Source organism: Anas platyrhynchos, chromosome 15 (assembly GCF_047663525.1).
Source record: "Anas platyrhynchos isolate ZD024472 breed Pekin duck chromosome 15, IASCAAS_PekinDuck_T2T, whole genome shotgun sequence".
NCBI classification, from domain to species: Eukaryota; Metazoa; Chordata; class Aves; order Anseriformes; family Anatidae; genus Anas; species Anas platyrhynchos.
Window position 1 is genome coordinate 17798695 of NC_092601.1, and position 15654 is coordinate 17814348.

A 15654-nucleotide genomic window follows, 5' to 3' on the forward strand; every position below is an offset into this window, starting at 1 on the left:
GAGTGCTGGACATATTCCTCCCATTTCCTGCTATTGCTCTCCCCTAGGACATGCTACTTTATCACTGAATTCTGTGTACAGATTAAAAACTGCTTTTAAATACCCAGTCAGCTCTTTGGGGGTTCTCTTTTTGCCTTTTTTTTTTTTTTTTTTTCTGAAGACATTACACATCACCTTGAAGTGGATTGTGGCGAGCTTCTTTGTCTGCTCCGCACGCGTAGGTGTGTGTATGTATCAGTGGTGGATGACATCAGGCGATTTAAAAGTTAATGACTTCTTTTCAAAGAAAACCTCCATCTGGGTAACAGAGCACGTTGTTTTCCTTAAAAATGAAACTTGAAACTTTAAATGGTGAGTTCATCTCTAAATGCTGCTAAAGTCGGTGTCTGGCCAACTGCATTTTAAAGCCTGATTCTGGAAGTCTTCCATGCAATCTGTCATTCAGTCAGCTTCCTTGTTATGCTTGGATTTGACGTCAGGTTTGTGTCTATAACACAGCTCCTGATTGACAAGAATGTTATTTTATATATGACTCTGAATTCATATTCATGTAGAACAGGATTTTAAGCCTCTTTCTGTGATTGGCAGTCTCTTTCTAGGAGATTTTTTTCTCCTTGTTAAACAATACTATATATTCTGTGAAAATGAGGCATGGAAACGATGTCAGTTTGACACGGTTTTCCCTGTCTCATTGAGGCCAGGCATCATTCAAGGTATTTCTCATCCAGGTGGTGGCCAGGACTCACTGCTCTGGGAGAAATATTCCCTGGGGAAAGCCCAGAGCCCGTTCCCCAGCCCTGCACAGAGCATTTGGCACCGGCTCCACGCCCAGCTCCCAGTTCCTGTGATTATCCAAAACATTGGAGTATCCTGCATCTGCACAGTGATGTCAGGAATCTCATCTGGCAGGATTTCCTCCCAGCTTCCCCCTTCTGAAAGGGATTTCTGCTTCTGCCATCCTCCAGCAGAGCCAACACCTGCCTGCTCCTTCGCTGCTCAGAGCTTTGCTTAAGGCATTCCATGGCGCAGGGCAGATCCTCGGTTGCCCTGACATGATTTGGGTGGAATAAAGGTGGTTTAGTGACTTCTCACCCAACAATTTCACCAAATTTCATCAAAACCGCCCCTCTTTGGAAGGCTTGGCTTGTTTGGTTTTGATTTTGAGAACACTTTTCTCTCTGATTTGCTCCATTTTACATTTCTTTTCTAGTTTTTGCTTTCTAGTTGCCAGATGTCCTTAGGGTTTGGGTTTTTCTCAGCCCCAGACCTCCAGTTCTGGCGTGATGCACGTCCTCCTGCCAGCCCAGCGCGCTCCCTGTGCTGCCACCCAGGGACGCAGAAGGAAATGGGTCAATGGGTTTGCCAATTAAAATTTCAGGAAACTTCATCCTCCCCGATGCCAGCTGATGAGAAGCAATTAAAAATTAAAGGTACCGATGCTTTCACATTCCCATGGTTGAACCTCGCCTGCCTTCCCCGAGCATCCCATTATTGCATTAATCTGCGCACTGAGGTGGAAGGGAAACGGCTCCATGTGACCAGAGGCAGCAGGTTGGTGTCCCCTGCTGCGAAGTGGCCCCAGGGATCCCTGTGAAGCTTCCCAGAGCACAATCAGCTGCCAACCTCCACGAGGTGCTCATAGCAGGAGAGGTGCAGGGAGCAGTGCCGGGAGGTAATCCCCTAATCACCTGCAGGAGATGACTCTCTGATAAGCAGATACAGTGGCTGAGCAAGCAAGCCGAGCTGTTAATCATAACCGTGCTCTGATGCGCTTACAAACAAGCACTTGAGCCATCCAAGATGTGCAGAGGAGGAGGTGAAGCAGCCCAGAGAGAAGGCTCTGCTCGGTCTGAGGGCTGCCACGGCAGGATGCCCAGCCTGCTCCCACCGCCAGCCCCGGACAGCGCTGCCCAGCCATCCTCCCGCAGATAATGCCTTTCCATTTAATTTTATGTTACAGACATCACAGCATCAATCAGGCGGCTGTAAACTGGTAGAGCTGCTATTCATTTTGTCTGTAAATCAGGAGTGTGTGGCACGACTGAAGTTACGCTTTTCATGTATGCATAAAATTAAACTCGGAGCCATTGGCAGTCTCGTTAATATGCTGTGTTAAAGACAGATGTCTGGATTGACTAAACTCCGAACATAAATGAATAAACATTGTAATAAGGTTTCAGCTCTGACACTCCACTGAAGCCAGTGCAGGTAGAATAATTTATACCTGTTAGAGGTTTTTCAAGAGCAGAGGAGCACACCGGCTATATTATCAAGTGCCTGCTGTTTATTTGCCAGTCTGCCCAAGAGACCCCTTGGAATGACCTTCTCCTCCTTGGTACCATGCCAGCTTGTAGCCTGATTGTGTTGTGATTGTCTAGGTATGGACATCACCTAGACCCTGATGTGAGAAGTGTTCCCTGTTTGCCTTTGGAAAGGCAGTTACAGTGAAATACAGAGCCAGGCAGGTGCCTTCAGCTGACTTCTGCCAGCCCAAGACTTGATTCACGTGCCCGAGGTTGTAGAGTCTGAGATGCGAGGTAGCAAATTCGGAACAGGCAAAGTGGCAGCTTTCCAGGCAGCCTGGAGCAACGAGGCCATAAGCAGATTGCTTTCATATGTTTGTGATGCCCTTGGCTGTTCTTGCTCATGGAAAGGGCTGACCCATCTCCACCCTTCCCGTGCAATTCATTAGAGGGAAGCTCCGGGTGTCTGCTCAGTGCATCGGTGTTGGCGGAGATTAATGGTGGTTGTGACAGAGCAGTGAGAGCGAGCGGGATTGATATAGATGAGTCTGGTATAAGCTTCTGTAACTGTCAGGGCAGAAGGCAAAACCTGCAAATTTTGCTGAGAAATTCCCTTTTCTCTTGCTGAACTCTGTGATTCTCAACCACGTGTTTCCACTGCCCTGTCAGTGGGGAGAGTGAAACCGAAGGCCCCAACCTGAGCAGCGTCTCTGGCCCTGGCTGCACCCGGCAAGAAGTTCACAAACTGAGCATTGTGTGGTGCATCAAGAAAAATCAGGTTTACATGAGAGTTGACCATGGGCTCAGGATGGAGCAGGAATCCCAGGTGGGTGATCTGGCTGAATGGCTGTGCCCAGAAATGTGACCAGGATCAATGCCAGGAACTGAACAGAGTCTGCAAGGAAGCCGGGAGCAGCTTCGGGATCCCGTGCCCCGTTGGCAGGGGCAGAGACCTTGGATAGGCTGAAGGAAAAGCGATGATCAGGGTGTTTCACAAGGTTTGTGGGGTCTAGGCTCAGTCAGAATAAAAGCTGTAACCCTATCGGTGCATGTAGTTGTTCAGTGATCCGCCCGCTCACCTGAGGCCACGCTTTGCCAACCATCAGTATTTGTGAGAGTGGCACAGACTGTGAGTCCTCTGGGTGCTGCTACCTGCAAGCTCCAGCCACCATCTGTACCTGGCAGAAACTTCGGTGTGCTGCTGGAAATAGCCTGAAGATGGACCAGCGAGCCTCAGTGCCCTGGTGGGAGGGTGTCACCATCCAGGGGGCTGGATGGGGGCACCCAGCTTATGGGAGGCACTGGGATCCTGCATCAGACCGGCAAGCCCTCTCCAAATAAAAGCTGCTCCTTCCCTGCAGGTTTCTGAAATGCCTTCCCTGGGCCAGCCCACGCAGAAAGAAGAAATAGAGAGGTAGGATGGCAAACGCATCCTCAGATGTCCACAAGGTAGGCATCTACATCTGAGCTCATCCTTGAAACTCCCTTGCTGGTTTGTAGGAGAAAAAGGCATTTTTAGAGCGTGATTCATTGACCTATTTTAGACAGCTCCATAAGGACAAGATGAATCACCCTCATGGGTGCCTGTTTCTCTCCATTCACGGAGGTTTTGGATGGCTGGCGCAGATTAAGGCATTTACACTGTAAACCACGAAAGGGAGGTGGGATGAGCATCGTGAGGGGGGTCCTGTGGGGTCCCCAAGGCAGGGGAGGTTGGAGTGGCCCCAAACCTGTGTCACAGTCTCACCTCATCTGCAGAGGGGGGACAAATAGTGTCCCCTCTGCTGTTTGTCTATCTTGATCCTCAGCCCAGGGGTGAATTGGGATCTCGCTGTTGGCACTGCTGCTGGCATGGGGCCTGCGGCTTGTTTCAGTCTCCGTGTGCCCCCTCCGCTGTCCGTCTGTCCCTACTCCCTCTTGGTGTGAGCTGAGCACCTGACATGGCCAGGCTGCTCCTTGAATTGTGGTTCTGCCACAGGGATTTGCAAAACCAGGCTGGAAATTAAATGCAGACAGCATTTCTGGTGAGTTCCTCCTGCTCGGTGCGTCTGGGCAGGTTGGAGAGGTCTTAAAAACATTTTTCCTTGGGCATTTTGGTGCTTCCAGCCCCTGCCAGTGCACAGAATGAAAGAGGATGAGGTATTTATGGATAGAGCCGCCCTCCCTCCTCCGAGGTTGGGTTCAAGTCCTGCCTGAATGTTCATATTAATCAAGCGCTAGCTGCACACATAACACCTACCACCTTCCACAGGAGAAACACGAATTCATTAGTAGGAAATGTTAACAACTGAGGGAGTATTGTTTTTGTACTGAACAGCGACCAAAACAGAAAATAATGGAGATGTTATAATTTAGCCTTGGCAATGGGGATTATAGTTTTGGCCCTCCTCGTGCCCATGAAGCCATTCCAGCCCAGCCCCATCATCCAGCCCTTTGCCCAGCAGGGTTCCTTTTACTTTTACATTTAAATAATAACCTTTGCTATATCTCCCCAGTTTGGCAGGTCAAGAAAGGGTTCTTTTACAACAGCTTTCTTACTGCTACAGCCTTGGCACAAGGAAAAGACAGGAAATTGGTTTTAGAGGCTGGTTTTGATGGACGTGTCCTGGACAGGGATTTTTTTTTTTTTTGTGCAGTCGGTTGCTGGAGCTGAGCCGTGTTTCTGTCACTGCTGTTTCATGCAATATTTTGTCAATCTGAGGAAATAAAAGCAGAACTTCTGTGTGCAGCACTGCTGCCCAGCAGACCCAGTGCCCCTGCAGAAAGCCTGGGGCTGTTCAGACCCATTTGCAATAAAGTTATGGGGCTTCTTCCATCAAATCATTGGGTTTTATTCTCAACGGCAAGGTTGTGAAGAAGCCAGCAGATCAAGAAAGCACCAAGCAAGGCCAACCCAACCCCAGCTAGAGGTCTCCAGCCATTGCGGAGGTGAATCTGGCTTCAGAGCAGTGTGTCGAGGACCAGCCTGTGCCCAGGCTCTCTGCCAGCAATTGCAGAGTATAAGGCCATTTCCCGGGCTTAATCAAGGCAAGATTTTAAAAGCTGGTCTCATTGGAGGTACAGAGCCAGCTTGTCTGAGCCAGTTCCACCTCTCGCCCTCCTGCACCCACCCCAGCCCTCGCATTTTCTCCAAGTCCTGAAACCAGTGGAAACCCCAGGTAAGCAGCCCAAGAGCAGAACAGAACACAGTGAAAACTGCCTCCTGCCTTTGATGTGACTATAAAGCAAATATTGCACCCACGAAGGAAACGGAAGCGACAAGGCCTTTTGCTGCACGATTTGGAGACGTAACACTTAATACAGCGCTGCCAACTGATGTGCTGGCTGAGGCTGCTCACAGGTGTGAATTTGGAAAGCTGGGCACATTAGTTCAGTCGTATTTCATTACGTGGGTTTTGCCAAGACAGGGCTTTTCCCTCTGTCTTTCACCAGCAGGTCCCTGTGCAGTGTGGCAGGAGGTGAGTGGGAAGAGCTCTGAGCAGGATGGGGCTGCCTTGGTCGCACGTGCCCAGGGATGCCCCACAAAGACATGGCAGAGGCAAGAGAAAATGAGGGAAAACTGGGCATTTCTGGGCAAAGCAAAGCACGCCAAACTCGCTGCCCTTCTGCTTTTTATTGTTCCTATAATATTTTTATGGAGAACAATGAAAAGTGAAAAAGTTGTGTTATCCAGTTGTATCTTATTCATGCTGAGATATTTTGATTGAAAATCTTTATTCTTTGTCTTGTGTACAGCTTTTTTTCTTTCGCTTGTTTCCTCTGTTTAGCTGATGACATTTTGAAAATGTTTCCTTCTCTCAAACCTATTTCCTTTGGCTGGTCACCCAAACCTCTCCTCCTCTTCACCTTTGCCAAAAAATCAGCTGGAAATATTAATTTTTCATTCTTTAGAGGTTTTCACATTACAGACTTGAGAAAAAACAAGGAAAAAAACCAAAGATTTTTCCACCCTTCCTACTATGCCCTTCACAGTATCTCAGATGGCAAATACTCTCATTAAATCCCACAGGATAATTAACCTGGCTAACATGAGAGAAAGTGGTCAAGTCCATAAAGGATGGACCTGCCTCATGGCTGGTGCCCAGAATTATTCTGAAACAAACCTTATTCCACTCTTGGAGCAAATTACAGCAGATTATCTGTGCTAACAGTTGATTACCAAGAAAAGGATTCCACAATTTGGAATATTGCAGGTAGTTGCATTAGTAAAGAGCTGTGTACTAGTCTGATATTTTTCACTTATTCCAGTGAAACTCTGCCCAAATATACTTCAATAAGGCATTGATTTTATTTTTTTTAAATATATATTTGCTTTTTAACTAGCAATGAAAGTTACAGTCCATTAGGATGATTGTTGTGTGAGTTCAGTATCTCAAGGGCTATTAATGCTGAAGCACAGTATGGGCAAGGGTGTAAACAATCATTGGTGGTATTTTTCTGGCAGAAATCCCAAGAAGCTTATAATAAAAACAAGATTTTAAAAAGCTTTTGAGTAAATCAATTTTCATTCTTTTTCAGCATTCCTTACTTAAGTGAAATTAAGCCTAATTTGGGCCAAATCTGTGATGCTAGGCTTGAAACATGCTTTGCAGCTGGGGTCACTGCACCCTGCTCTGCACTTCCTCTGGGTGAACATCAAAGCCTGGGGCTGAAGAGCAGGGGCTGAAGCCAGCTGCTGAGATCAGACTAAGACAAGGCTGTGCCTGCACGGGGAAGGGACATCTCACTGCCCAGCCCCTGCAAACAGCTCTCCAGGCACCAGAGGGTTTCTGCTCCACGAAAGCTCGCCCCTCACTTTAAAAGTGCTTCATGTGATAGCAGTGGCTAGATGAAAGGCACTGGTATTTCTACAGCAGAATCCAGGCAATTATCTTTATAAGTGTATATGCTCATATAAACGTATTTTCTCTGCTCAGATACACAGCTAGGGTGTTCATCAGAGACCTTCCTGTAATCAAAAGACTCCTTACAGCAGTGACAGGAGGAGCTGAAGATGCTCCCACAGTGGGTCTGGCATTCAGGCCTCCTCACCAGCACGCTGAGCTGCCCTGTCCACCCCTATGAAAATCTTCTTATTAAAGCAAGGGGCAGCTAATAATAAGCTGATTTAGCAATTAGCATAATGTGAAGGGAAATGTGGGTGTCCTTATTCCAGAACAACTCTAAGCAAGGGAAAAAATCCCAGCTTTAATTCCAATAAGATTAATTTTGCATTTTAATTAGAAAGATGAAGGGGGAAAAAATGGAGCGAGCATGGATTTCATCAGTAGCTTATAAAGCATTGTAGAAATTTGGCTTATAATGGATTTCTTCCTTCTTGTTGGCAACAGCTATGGGGGAAGCATTCAAAAGGAAAGAGTTCAGCATCTTCTCGAGAGACTCATGCATGCTGCACTTCCAGCTGCCCACAGACGCATTTTTAAACTGAAAAATTCACCCTAGTAGAGATCAGCCCAAGGAACCTCAGAGCTAGTCCAGGCAGGTGTTTTCCCTGCTCCTCTGAGGCCTATAAAGCCCATTTTGCAAACAGATGGGAAAAGAAACCTCTGGAAATCACGCAACTATACCTTTGACAGCAAATGCTTTGTGAGTAAACTCAGACCCTTTGGCTTGTGTTGGGCAGCATCTCCTCCCCCCCTCTCCCCCCGGCCTCTGCTCAAGGACAAGCACTTGCAGGCTGTAGAGCAGAAATGATAAAACTCAGCAAGTAAAGGCTTTTCCACTGTCTTGAATTAATTACTACCTTAACTGCTGGCCAAAAGCCTTGCCAGGGATCTCCAAAGGCTCCTTCTCCCCTTTCCCACTGGTCCTGCATTCCCCCACCCCTTTACTGAATTCTGCTCACTTCCCTCTTGAAGGAAGTCTGGCTCCTTCCTCATTTTCCTTCCCCTTGCTGCTGCTGATTCCTTTTCCTTTCACCTTCAGGACATCGGTAAGAGGAGCATGGACAGCAGGGCAGGGCTTGGTGCTGGCCTTCTGCTGCCTGGGTCCATCCCGCAAGCCCCTGGCTGCCTGCAGCCTTCCAGCGGGGCTCACTGCAGAGATGATCCTCAGGGATTTCTGTGCAGTGTTCCAGTGAGTCTTTACTGAGTGTATGAAAACAGCAATTTTTTTGGAGACTATAGCTTGGTGAAATATGAGATGATTTTCCCAGGGACAGCACAAAGCACATCCATGACATAAGTGTCATCCCTTGCCAGATTCCAATAAAAAGACTGTAGCTTGCTTTATAGATCTGTCAGAATTTGGTCATCTTCTGAGGATGAACTCGAGTGGAAGAACACATTAATTTCTAAAATATAATGTATTTATTGTAAAGAGATTTATTTGAAGGGATAAGAACCTGATCAAGACTAACTGTTGGAAAGTATTGTTAATAACTCCCTCCTGTAGATTATCACAGTTTAAGTTATGTAGATTAAAAGATTATTATTTGAGTTTAAGTATCAATTATGCCCCTATTGGAATTAATCTGCTGAATTACAATTTCTACTCATTCTGCTGCATTTTAGAAAAACAATTCTCATTCTTCTCATACAAAGAAAGTCATTTATGATTTGCAATTGCTAAAGCTTGGTATTTAAGTCATTTTTCCCCCCACCTTCTGAAGGCAAAGCTCAGCTCGGTTCTTTAATTTTAACTGCTGCTGCCTTCTCATCAAGGTGGTTAGTTAATGGGTAGGGAATCCCTGATCCACTCAGGGAGTCCTGCAATTAATGTTGCCATGTCGAAAGGAGGTTGCCTATGGCAACCTTTTCATTTGCTTGAGTGCTTTTATGTGGGTTAATGATGAAGTATTGTCAAGGTGTATGTAGGATGCAAAAGCACTATCTGTTATAATGCAGCATAATTAAAAGTCATTTCTTCTCTCAAAAATGGCTAGTAATATTGCGTCTGAAGAAGATAGTGATGAAGCTGCCTGGCAGATCCCTGACCTCCTCTTCCTTTATTCATGTCAGTGCCTCGCAGCGGGATCCTCTGTACCAGGTGCTGTGCCAGCACTGACAAGTCTGAAGGAAAAACTATTGCTGATTAAAAACCTGTCTGAATGGAAACCCTGGAAAATAACCCATGGAGTACAACTGTGATCAGTTCCCACATGTGCACTCTGCTCTAAAATATTTACATTGATCTCCTCACCTCGTTGACATAAAGGAAAATTAAAGGTCACAAGCTCTTCTCCATGCAGAGCCAAGGAGGTGCCCAGGACCTGGGCAGTCCTGAGGTTTCTGCAGTGCTCTGGTCAGCATGGATTGCAGACCACGTCCTCGTGCTGGAGCATTTGGTTTGCACAGCAGGGAGCTGTGCATGGGGATGCTTCTCTGGCTCAACGTGCATCTTGCTGTGATGCAGGTGATGGAAGCTGAGACATTTGGTCCCTTCTTTGGTCCCCTCAGCCAAAGTCACTGCTGAGCACCCAGGTAAGGGAGAGGGGCTTGGCCAAATCCCACATGACTCTGTGGTTTTGCAGGAACTCTGACATTGAGCACAGTGTTAGTCAAGGCTTCAGGCAGTGACAGGTGTTTCCAATAGGCAACCTCCCTTTACATCAGAGACAACAACACTGAAGGGTGAATCCAGAAAAAAAGCATTATTGGCAGAAAAAACATCCCATCATGTGGAAAAAAACACAGAAATGATGCAGGTGTGACTGCTTCCCCTGCCTACAGGGAACATAAGGTAACATTTCCTTTAATTAAAATATACCTGCTTCGCAAAGCTAATCTTCTTTTAATAAACAAAACTCAGCGCCCTCTCCAGCAACCTCTGCATGCAGTATTAATTAAACATGGCATCCCTTTGACAATGCATCAAGCTGGCAGCAGGAGGCAAAGCATGTCTTGGCAGTACTTGAAAAGGCCAACAGCGAGCCCAGTTTCCCAGTTGCCACCATGTCCAGCATCTTCCCTTTATTTTTCTTCCAGTCATTTTGAAGTTCTGCTGCAATGTCCTTTACAAAACAAACGTTCAGAGAAAAAAAAAAATAACCTGTGGCTGCTACTTAATTTTCTAGTGATGTGGACAAGACAGCAGTGATCGGTTAGCCCTATTGCTTTCCCACCAAGAAAATACCCTTCATCTCTGTGGCTTTCCAGGAAAGGAAGAAATTATTCTTTCTCCTCCAGCTCCCTGTCTCCCCCGAGAAGATCGTTCATCTCCCAGCTTAGAGGAAACCTCCTCCAAAACGCTACTTGCATCAAAATTGTGGAGTTTGTCTCTCTAAAGGCTTTAGCTAAAACTGGCTGAAACCAATGGAAAACTCCCTTGATGCTAACATCTGAACTCTGAACAGGAGGCTGAATAAACAAAGATTTAGCACAGGCTGGCTCTCTCATAGTATCTTAGTATACAGACAGCAAAATCACTAACATCCTTCAGCAAAAGTATGCAGAAACAAAGGACAAACTTTAGAAATTGATATCAATCAAATATTCATTCCTTTAATAGGTATAAATAAATGTGTCGCTAGCCAGTGTTGGGATTTAATAATATAATGCAACGTACTGAAACTGAACAGCTGCCAAACCCCATGGCATATCTGAGCATTGTACCTACAGCACCTCTTGCACTGGGATCACCAAGTCTCCAGAGTACTTTTTGTTTTTAAAAAAAAATGTTACACAGAATTTTGGTACATTTAGATTGGAAATTTGAAACTCCACATGCTATTCAAATGTACTTTTCACTATAGTAAAAAAAAAAAAAATAAAAAGGTATCTCACAGCCTTCCCCACAGTGACTTTTGTTTGCAGCAGAACATCAGCAGGTGCTGGGAAAGCAGCCTTGCAACACGCAGCCACTAGACAAACCCTTGGGTTGCCTTCAGCTATTTTTTCTTTCCTTGCCCCTGCAGAGAGGCAGCAAAGGACCCAGTGAAGCGGAGCCACCTGTGACACCGCAGGGTTTCATCTCACCCGGTCATGGTCTCATGAAAAGGCCACGCTCTGATAGCTGCAAAGCCATGGCTGGTGATCTCAAGTACCCTTGGAAAGCAGCACACACACCAAGTCCTCTTTGTTGACATGCTCAAATCTTTTTTTTCCCCCCCAGTAATATTAAAAACTCTAAAATCCTCAGCTTTATGGAAACCAAAATTAAATTGTTTTCATAATCATTATAGACATCAGCCACACATAAAGATGAAAAAGAACCCATTGAAGCTAGAGGCTGTCAAATAAATACGCTGAACCTTTTACAGTACAGAGGCTCTTTGAGTCAGCAAACCTTTAAACACCAGTTGCCACGCAACACCAGTAACATCAGATGATGAACAGCTCAGCAATGCGCACTGAATGTGGTAAATACAGGGTTTCAGTATTTATGTATCACTATTTATTAGAGTATTTCTTTATGCTGTTGACAGTCCCTGATAAAACAAGGACAGGGATGCTATTAAAATCAGGTCCGTTCCTGCAAGGGAAGATTGATTGGGGCTGCTCAGACATAGCATAAGCTATATGGTACGGCATATGGTCCCTATAGGTCTTAAGGTTGCCAGAAAATGAGAAATTGTCCCAGCCAGCAGCCATCTGCCTGGAGTAAAATGTGTTTTCACAGGGTGAATAATTAAGCCAAGATACATCTTCCACATCACAAAACAGAGGGCAGATCCGCATAATTTTACATAAAACTGACAAAAATCCTTGGCTGGGGGTGGGAAAAACATCAGGTTCCTTATCAGCAGGCAGGTAAGTGGATTTGGAGTGGGTGGTGCTTATTTCACTTCAAACTTGCTTTTCCAGCAGTGAAGCTGTTCTGGTTTCAGTGAGGTTACCTGGGGGCAGAAATAGGGCCCTTTCCATCTTTTAAAGGCATCCCTGAAGACAGCAGTTGCAGAAATGATGATTAGAGCACAGTAAGGCAACAGCTTTTTCTGCCAAATTTACTTTCCCCTGTAGTCCCTGTTTTAGAAACTGTGATTTTCAGAAACTCAGCTTTTTTGGGGGAAATTCTCATTAACCTGTGGTAGATCTGTCAAAAACCTCGTAAATCAGTAAAGGCAGGAACCTCCCTGGTTATGACACAGTGAGGGCTCTGAGGCATTCAAGTCCTCACACTGAGGAAGCCATACCCCAAAACTGCAGTGTTTTTGGGGTGTGTTGTCTGGAATTTTATGTAATGGAGAATAAATCCATCCTAATTATAGGAGGAGGAGAATGAAGAGAAGCTTTTAAAGATTTTCTTTGATTAGGAAAGAAATAGCGGAAGGGACCGAAAGAGTTATAGTACAAAGCAAGTATATCTGCATTTGTAGAAAATCTGCACATACGGAGATAACAGCCCAATTTTACATTTGAGAGGCAACAGCATTCTATAAATATTGAAATATGATGATGTTGAGCAACTTGTGCCTGGCAAGTCCTGGTTTCTTCTCCCGTTTGGCTTTCTGCTTGTGCTGGATCATCTCCCCTGCCTGCCAAGGGATGCAGAGCAGTCCCAGCCCAGAGCCCCCTGGCTCCTAACCCAAGGGCATCCCTTGTGCCTCCCTTCTCCTCAGTGAAGAGGTATTTGGTAGAAGGTCAGTTTGGTTTCATGAAATCAAGTGGCATTTGCTTAGAGGAGGAAGAAAATCTATCACCTTTAAATAAGCTGTGAGGCTCAATGCTGCAGGACCAAAACACTAAGAACAGTGATAAAACCCACACCAGGCTGGGCAGAGCAGAATGGGAGGACTAATAACTAAGCTCTTTGGGGGATGCCCTCACACAGATCAGGCTGCACAGTGAAAGCCAGCTTCATCCACCCTTTCTTGCTGCATCTAGTCCTGCAGGTTGGCTGTCTTTTTCCATTGGGCCTACTGTGGAGATAAATTTCCAGAACAGCTCTTTCTGATCACAGAAAATTGTCCTCTGTGAAGTACAAGCACAGATTTCAGATCTTGAGTTCTGAGCTACCCAGGGATTTTTACAAAAGCAAAAAAATGCTGGGTGGTGTGATGCAGCCTAATGGACTATTTATGCAAACATTTATTTTTTTGACTATCTACCCTGTTATGCTCAATGGTGTTCTGCACAGGGATTCCAGCAGGTCTGAAATGCAAGGGAAAACTGGCACTAGGCTGGCATATTTTGACACAGCACAGTTGGTGGAATAGGGGCAAAACATATTTGGCTGTTTCTGCCTATTAGTGCTTGTAGCTGGCCTGTGGCATACTGATGAGGGCTTTTCCAAGAGCTTTCATATGCACAGATGTGATAAGATGTTAATTTTTCAGAATTTCCACAGCTGGGTTTGCTGCACAGAGGAACAAGGAAAACAAATCTTTTTTGAAAACAAAAGCCCAGGGACCTTCAGGTGACATAGTTGGGGCCAAGCTCTGCAGCAGCTGAGCAGGAGGGCAGCAGCTGGGCTTGGATACTTAAAGCCCCCTTAAAAGTCAATTCAGGGACCCTGCTTTTCTACTCTGGGGGTTATGGGGGCTTTGAGAGTGTCATCACAGCTTGCAGCTGAAAGCCAGGACAAAGGAGATGCTCTGTGTGCCTATTCCTCAATAAAAGGACTCCTGCATAGAAAGCCTTTTATTTATGGCTTAGTTATTATGAAGTCGGTTTTTCTCCGTTTCAGTTTGCTGGTGCCCACAGAGCCACACAGCATGATCCTCACTGTGCGACCAGGAGCAAGACAGCTTTATTACACCAGGCACACACAGCCCCTACTACAGCAGGGCATGATAAGGCAGCCCTAAATCACAGCAGAGGAAGTAGCTTTATTTCCAGTTCACCACTTGATCATTAAGAGCTGCTTCCCCAATTTGTTTACTTTCCATCTCATGGCTGAGGTATTTAAACTCTACTGTTTTGACCCCATTTCTGTCCTTTCTCACAAAGCCAGCTCTTTTTATGCCCTCTTAAATCATCTTTCAGTTTGAAACACCCTTGCTGTTCATCTGAGCCAGGATCTTAGACAAGATGATTTTCTAAAGCATATATCGCCAATATATTGCCTAGATACACATCCACTCTGTGGGGTGAGTCATATCCCTGTAAGATTCCCCTTCATCCCTTCCATTTCACTTTGTTCCTTTACCTGTACATGAGGCCACACATACTTTTTTTCCCCCAATCCATTTTTACTATTTTATTCTCTCACAGCAATAACAACTCTTAGCACAATTAAGACAAAGTCTGGTGTACCAATCAGTCCACACTAACTGTCCCTTCTGGTTGGCTTCATCACACAGAGTGCTTCTTGATCTGAAAGGTCATTTGAATACCTCCTGGCAGTTACTCAGTTGAATATTGATCTCAGCATCATTCTGCACTTGTGAGCCTGTCCAATGCTGTGTGCTAGCTTCATGTTAGTACATAGCTCTGAGAAACAGCAAACAGCTTTCAGTAGTGTTTCCTTAACTAGAATGAGGAAATTGGAAAAGACCTTCTTAGATCTTACCTCCTTGCTGCCTTCTAACATAATCTGTCTGGAAGCAGATATCACAGCCCAAATCTTCCTGCTGCTACCCTAGAGGACAAGAGGATGCTAATTACTGTTCACACAGACCAAAGAACAATACCCTCCTAAGCCTCTTCTTTTATACAAGAGAGACCTGAAGACACTCCAAGCTACTAACCAGGGGCACCTGGCAGGGCAGGAATGTCCTGGGTCTGGTTACAGGTGTGTGGGTTGGGTGAGAAATGGGACAGTAGTCTTGGCTAATTGGGTCAATTAGTTCAAGAATGTGACTTACAGTGCAAAAAAAGCAACAAGATAACCCTGGAGATGGGACTGAGAGCTGTTAGCTGATTTGGGGGGATACAGGAGTGTATGGATGTTCTGGAGAAAAATGCCATTTTGCATTTGTAAATACATGTATACCTGATTTGCTTCATCTGCTTCACCTGATGGAGGAAAATACCCAGGCAGGCCCCATGCCTGGCTGAGTGCCTGAGCTCAAGTGACAGCAATCCTGTCAGTCAGTTTGAAAGGGGGATGCTGCCCTTTGCTTTGCCCTCTGCAATGATCTTTGGCTAAATAAGTCAGTCTAAAAGAAGCAGCTGAACAGTTTGGAGTGTGAAGAAGGCATCTGGCGAAATAATAAAGAGTGACATGGGTCCTGGAAACTGCTGGCCTCTGAGCCGCAGGTTTGGCTGTGCCCCTTGTGCAGAGGACAGGCAGCTCCATGTCCTCCTTCAGCCTGGGGCCTCGCCTCATTTACAGCGAGAGATGGGCAGAAGGAAGCAGCCTCCTGTGCACAAAGGCTGGTGAGACTGAGACTTTTGCTCAGTGGGGCAAAACCAGCGCTGCATGCAGGGGACCAGCATGCCCGGTCACAGGACCATGGGGGAAGATAAGTGAAAGGTGCCTGGAGAAGGGGAGATGCTGTGCTGGGTCACACCAGGAGCAGAAGTGTTCTGATTTCTGCAGATGCTCCTCGCCAATTAAGAGGCAGCTCACTTGCAAAATGTGCAGATTT

General features: G+C 45.8%; 1 long non-coding RNA gene across 1 annotated transcript; it reads right to left on the reverse strand.

Moving 5' to 3' along the window:
• Positions 1-2450: 2450 nt before the first annotated feature.
• On the reverse strand, positions 2451-14730 carry LOC119718412 (uncharacterized). Its single transcript, XR_005269458.2, has 2 exons — positions 14634-14730; positions 2451-4352 (listed from the first exon to the last, which is right to left on the reverse strand). It is a non-coding gene; the product is annotated as an uncharacterized lncRNA (long non-coding RNA).
• Between the last annotated feature and the right edge of the window lie 924 nt (positions 14731-15654).